Raw genomic sequence first — 6,000 nt, 5'->3', positions numbered from 1 at the left:
TAAAGGGCGCCACAGAGCCTGCACCTGCAGCTCAACCGGAGCCTGAAATACCACCTAGTGCAACAGCGGAGAATGGTTCAGTGTCAACGGAAAGAACTCCATCACCTACATCGCTTCCAGTGGAACTGAGCCCAAGTCCACAACCCAGCAAGGAACTAATGTCTCCAGCATCAAGGGAACAGTTCCAGGCAGAGCAGGAAGCAGATGAGAGAATCAAAGGAGCTTGGACGACGGCATGGAGCGACCCCCCACCTCTCAGCTCTTCTAATAGGTCCAGGTTTGTTATAGGAGGAGGACTCATATACAAGAAGACCCTTTCTGGCGGGCACAAGGAAGACTGGCACCCTCAGAGACAGTTGGTAGTTACAACTAAGTATAGGGAAAAGCTCTTGAGCTTAGCCCATGATCACCCTAGTGGCCATGCTGGGCTGAACAGGATCAAGGACCGTTTAGGGAGGTCATTCCACTGGGAGGGGATGGGCAAGGACATTTCTACCTATATCCAGTTTTGTGAGGTGTGCCAGAGAGTGGGAAAGCCCCAAGACCACGTCATGGCCCCTCTCCAGCCACTCCCCATCACTGAGGTTCCATTTCAGCATGTAGCTGTGGATATTCTGGGTCCTGTCCCTAAGACACCAGGAGGAAAGCTGTACATACTGTACTGACTTTCATGGATTTTGCCACCCAATGGCTAGAAGCAGTAGCTCTAAACAACACCAGGGCTAAAAGCGTGAACCAGGCATTGGCAGACATTTCTGCCAGGGTAGGTTGGCCCTCCAACATCCTTATGGATTTGAGGACTAACTTCCTGGCAGGGACCATGAAACGTCTTTGGGAAGCTCATGGGTTGAACCACTTGGTTGCCACCCCTTACCACCACCAAACAAATGGCCTAGTGGAGAAGTTTAATGGGACTTTGGGGGCCATGATACATACATTTGTGAATGATTCACTCCAATGATTGGGACCTAGTGTTACAGCAGTTGCTCTTTACCTACAGAGCTGAACCACATCCATTTGGGGTTTTCACCCTTTGAACTTGTTTATGGCCACGAAGCTAAGGGGCCATTACAGTTGGTGAAGCAGCAATGGGAGGCGGTTACAGCTTCTCCAGGAACTAACATTTTGGACTTTGTAGCCAACTTGCAAAACACTCTCAAAGACTCTCTAGCCCTTGCTCAAGAAAGCCTACAGGATGCTCAACAAGAGCAAAAGGCCTGGTATGATAAACATGCCAGGGAGCGTTCCTTCAGAGTAGGTGACCAAGTCATGGTCCTGAAAGCGCTCCAGGCCAATAAGATGGTAGCGTCGTGGGAGGGCCATTTATGGTCCGAGAGTGCCTGGGAGCTGTTAATTACCTCATAGCATTCCCAGACCCTAACCTAAACCTACAGTATACCACGGTAATTCTCTAAAGCCCTTTTATTCCTGAGAAATCAAGGTTCCCCAGTTTACAGCCCAGGAGAGAGACGATGCTGAGTGGCCTGAAGGAATCTACTATGACGCAAAAAGCAACAGTGGCATGGAAGAGGTGAGCCTTTCCATGACCCCTGGGCACAGGCAGTGACAGCAAATCCAGGAGCTGCATACCAGCTTTGTGCCAATGTTTTCAGCCACCCCAGGATAGACAGAACGGGCATACCACTCCATTGACACAAGTGATGCTCACCCAATTAGAGCCCAACCCTACCGGATGGCTCCTCAAGCCAAAACCACAATAAAAAGGGAGATCAAGGACATGTTACAGATGGGTGTAATCCGCCCCTCAGAGTGCATGGGCCTCTCCAGAGGTTCTGGTTCCCAAACCAGATGGGGAAATCTGCTTTTGGGTGGACTACCATGAACTAAATGTCATTAACTAGCCCAGAAAAACTATCCAATGCCATGCACAGATGCACTATTGGAGAAACTGGGACATGCCCAATTCATCTCCACCTTAGACTTAACTAAGGGGTACTGGCAAGTTCTGCTACATGACCCCACCAAGGAAAGGTCGGCCGGGTCATTTAGTGGTACTTGCCAGTACCCCTTAGTTAAACCCAAATTAATGGTGTTAAATCTGCAAATGAATTGTAGCTCTGCAGTTTCTCTTTGAACTCTGTTTTTAAAGTTTTTTTGTTGAAGTTGGCTACTTTTCAATCTGTTATAGAATGTCCAGGGAGACTGAAGTGTTCTCCTGCTGGCTTTTGTATGTTACCATTCCTGACCTCTGATTTGTGTCCATTTATTCTTTTACATAGAGAGGGCTTGAATAGGGACTGGCTCACTACAAAAGCAATTTTCCCTCTCTTGGTATTGACACCCCCTCATCAATTATTGGGAGTGAACCACATCCACCCTGATTGAATTGGCCCTGTCAACACTGGTTCTCCACTTGTAAGGTAACTCCCTTCTTTTCACGTGTCAGTATATTTACACCTGCATCTGTAATTTTCACTCCATGCATCTAAAGAAGTGGGTTTTTTACCCATGAAAGCTTACGCCCAAATAAATCTGTTAGTCTTTAAGGTGCCATCGGACTCCTTGTTCTTTTTGTGGATACAGACTAACACGGCTACCCCTCTGATACTTGACATGCATGTGAAATACAGATACATAGTCAATATTCATAACTTCAGATACAAAAATGATACATGCATACAAATGAGAATATTCAGCAAATCATAACTTTTCCAATGACACCTTACATGACCCATCTTGTATAAAATGGGTAATTGTCATATCATAATCATACAACTATGAAGAATATGGGGTGCAGTGTCATAGTATACATTTACATTTAGCTATATTAAAATGCATATTATTTGCTTGTGCACCATTTACCAAGTAATCCAGACCGCTGACCTGTCCTCTTCATTCTTTACAACTCCCCCATTTTTTCTGTCCTCTTACTCCAGGGGGAATTCTGTGACAGTATGCAACGCAGAATTTGTACAGAACATTAATTCCATTGAAGAACATTTTTCCCTGGAGAATTGGTGCTATAGAGCTGCTGGCCTCCAGTAGGGGCTGCTGGACCCAGCAGCGCCTACCTCCCCAGCTCACAAATAGAGGACACTGCCAGAAGGAAGGGGAGGGAGCGCTGGAGGGTTCCCAGCAGCTGCAGTTCTCAGCACATCCTGAAGTAAGGAGGTGGCATTCAGGAAACTCCATACAAGCCCAGTCTGACCAGCATCAGGCTGTTTCTCCCTCTGGATTACTGGAAGGGAGGGCAGGCGGGGGTGGATAGGGGTCTGGCACCATGGCTGGGCTCTGAGGGGTGGGGGTGTCTGGCACTGCAGCTGGGCTCTGGGAGAGCAGGGGTGGAGGGTGTCTGGACCAGGGGATGCCCCACGGCTGGGGTCTGGAGGCAAGGGAGTGGGGGTATCTGGGCTGGGCAGCTCCAAATAACCCCCTCCAGTACCCCACAAATACCCTCTCCCAGTACATACACGTCCCACCAGCACCCCTTCAACTGCATCCCTCTCCTCCAGTTCCCTCTCCCCAGCCATGTCCCCTATTAGGAACCTCTGTATAGTAAACCTACAGAGGCAGGGCAAAAAACGAGAATCAACTAAGAGACCAGAGGTGCAGATTTTTCCCTCAAGATGTGCCCAGCTGGCATGTGTGACACACCCAGATGGAGGCACCTAATAACAGAAACAGGAACTAGGTGGTCATAGCGGTTTCTTTAACTCTCTACTCCTGGGGGAATTTTTTTTTTGGTCTGTATTGATACAGACATATTTGCTGACAGTATTTTAAAATAAATTACCAAAATAACTGAAACTAGCAATTATATTGTTATTCTGCAAAAAAAATAAAATATTGTGCACAGAATTTTTAATTTTCTGGCAAATAATTCCCTCAGTTGTTGTCATCTGCAAACTTTATCAGTGATGTCCTCCAAACTGCGTGCAACCCCTCCCTGTTTTGTGTCATCCATGTATTTTATAAGCATACTGTTCACACCATCATCCAAATCATTAATGAAAATACTAAATTGTAGTGGAGTCAGAACAACCCCTACTAGATACATCCTCCCAGTTTGACAGCAAACAATTGATTACTACTCTTTGAGTATGGTTTTTCAACCAGCTGTGCCTCCACTTAACAATATTTTTATCTAGTCCACATTACTCTAATTTGCTTAACAGAATGTTGTGTGGGACTGTGTCAAGAGTTTTACTAAAATCAAGATATACTATGTCTACTGCTCCCCTCCATCCACTAGGCCAGCATTTTTCAAACTTCGGGGTGCGGTGGCATGTCAGGCACTGGGTTGTTCTGGTAAGCACCGCCGACCGGGACGTTAGAAGTCCCGTTGGTGGTGCTGCCCAGCTAAGGCAGGCTAGTGCCTACCTGTTTCAACACCACGCTGCGCCCCAGAAGCAGCCAGTAGCGGGTCCGACTTCTAGGCAGGGGGGCTACGGGACTCCGCGCGCTGCCCCCCCGCCCTGAGCACCGGCTCAGCACTTCCATTGGCCAATGGGAATGGGGGCGGGGGGTGTGTGCCTGAGGGCTAGAGTCGCGTGCCTCTGCCTAGGAGCTGGACCTGCTGCTGGCCACTTCCAGGGCGCAGCGCAGTCCGCGGTGCTAGGACAGGCAGGAAGCCTGCCTCTGCACCCTGGCTGCACTACTGACCGGGAGCCACTGGAAGTAAGTCTGTGCCCCAATCCCCTGCCCCAGCCCTGAGGCCCCACTCCATCTGGAACCCCTTCCTGTACCCCAAACCCCTTATCTCCAGCCTCACCCCAGAGCATGCACCCCAAGCCAGAGCCCTGAGCCCCTCCCAACCTGGAACCCCTTCTTGTACCCCAAATCCCTTATCCCCATCCCAACACCAGAGCCTGTGCCTCCAGCCAGAGCCCTGCCCCCTCCCACATCCCAACTTCCTGCCCCAGCCCTGAGCCCCCCAAAACCCCTTCCTGCACCCCAAACCCCTCATCCCCAGCCCCACCCCATGACCCCACCCCATAGCCTGTACTCCCAGCCCTGACCCCTTCCCACACCCCAACCCTCTGCTCCAGCCAAGCCCTCCCCCAAAGCCCCTCATCCCCAGCCCCACCCCAGAGCCTGCACCCCCAGCCCAGAACCCTGACCCCCATCACATCCCAAACCCCTGCCCCAGCCCCCCAAACCCAGAGCCCCTCTTGCACCCCAAACCACTCATCCTCATTCCCACCCCAGAGCCTGCACCCCCAACCCCGAGTCCTGACCCGCTCCCATACCCCATACCCCTGCGCCAACCCTGAGCCCCCCCACACACCCTGAGCCCCTCATCCCCACCTATACTGGGTTGCGGGCATCAACAATTTTCTTCCCCAGAAAAAAAGTTTGAAAACCACTGCACTAGGCCAGTAACCCTGTACAAAAAGAAATTTTTGAATTGGCATGATTTGTTCTTGACAAATTCACGTTAGCTACTGTTTATCACTATTATTCGCTAAGTACTTACCTTTTTTTTTTTTTTGCTTAATAATTCATTCCAGTACTTTTCAAGGTCTCAAAGATAGGCTGACCGGTTTATAAATCTCTGGGTCCTCTTTATTCCCCTTTTTAAAAGCAGGTACTATGTTTGTCCTTCTCCAACCCTCTGGGACCTCCCCCATTCTCTATTACTTCTTGAAGATAATCAGTAATACCTCCAAGACTGATTCAGCTGTTCCTTAAATATCTCAGGATGAATTTTGTCAGGGCTTGTCGAGTACAATGCATCTAACTATCTAAATATTCTTTAACCTGTTCTCTCCCCCTTGCTGTTAATAATTATGTTAAGCGTCTCATCACAATTAACTCTTTTAGCAAATCAGCATTAAACAGTTTACCCATCTTGGTGGTGCTGTTAGCTCTTTGCCCACCAGGTAGTGGGCCTACACCTTCCTTCAGCCTTCTCTTGCTCCGAACCTATTTTAGAACCTCTTATTGCCTTTTATGTCAACTGCTAGGTGCAACCTAGGTTGTGCCCTGGCAAGAACAGGGTGCTGATACTACAGCAATTTGGGCCCCAAAGCTGTGAAA

Source organism: Mauremys reevesii, linkage group 20 (assembly GCF_016161935.1).
Source record: "Mauremys reevesii isolate NIE-2019 linkage group 20, ASM1616193v1, whole genome shotgun sequence".
Taxonomy (NCBI): domain Eukaryota; kingdom Metazoa; phylum Chordata; order Testudines; family Geoemydidae; genus Mauremys; species Mauremys reevesii.
The sequence above is the reverse complement of the archived record's forward strand: the minus strand, read 5'-3'. Positions refer to the sequence as shown.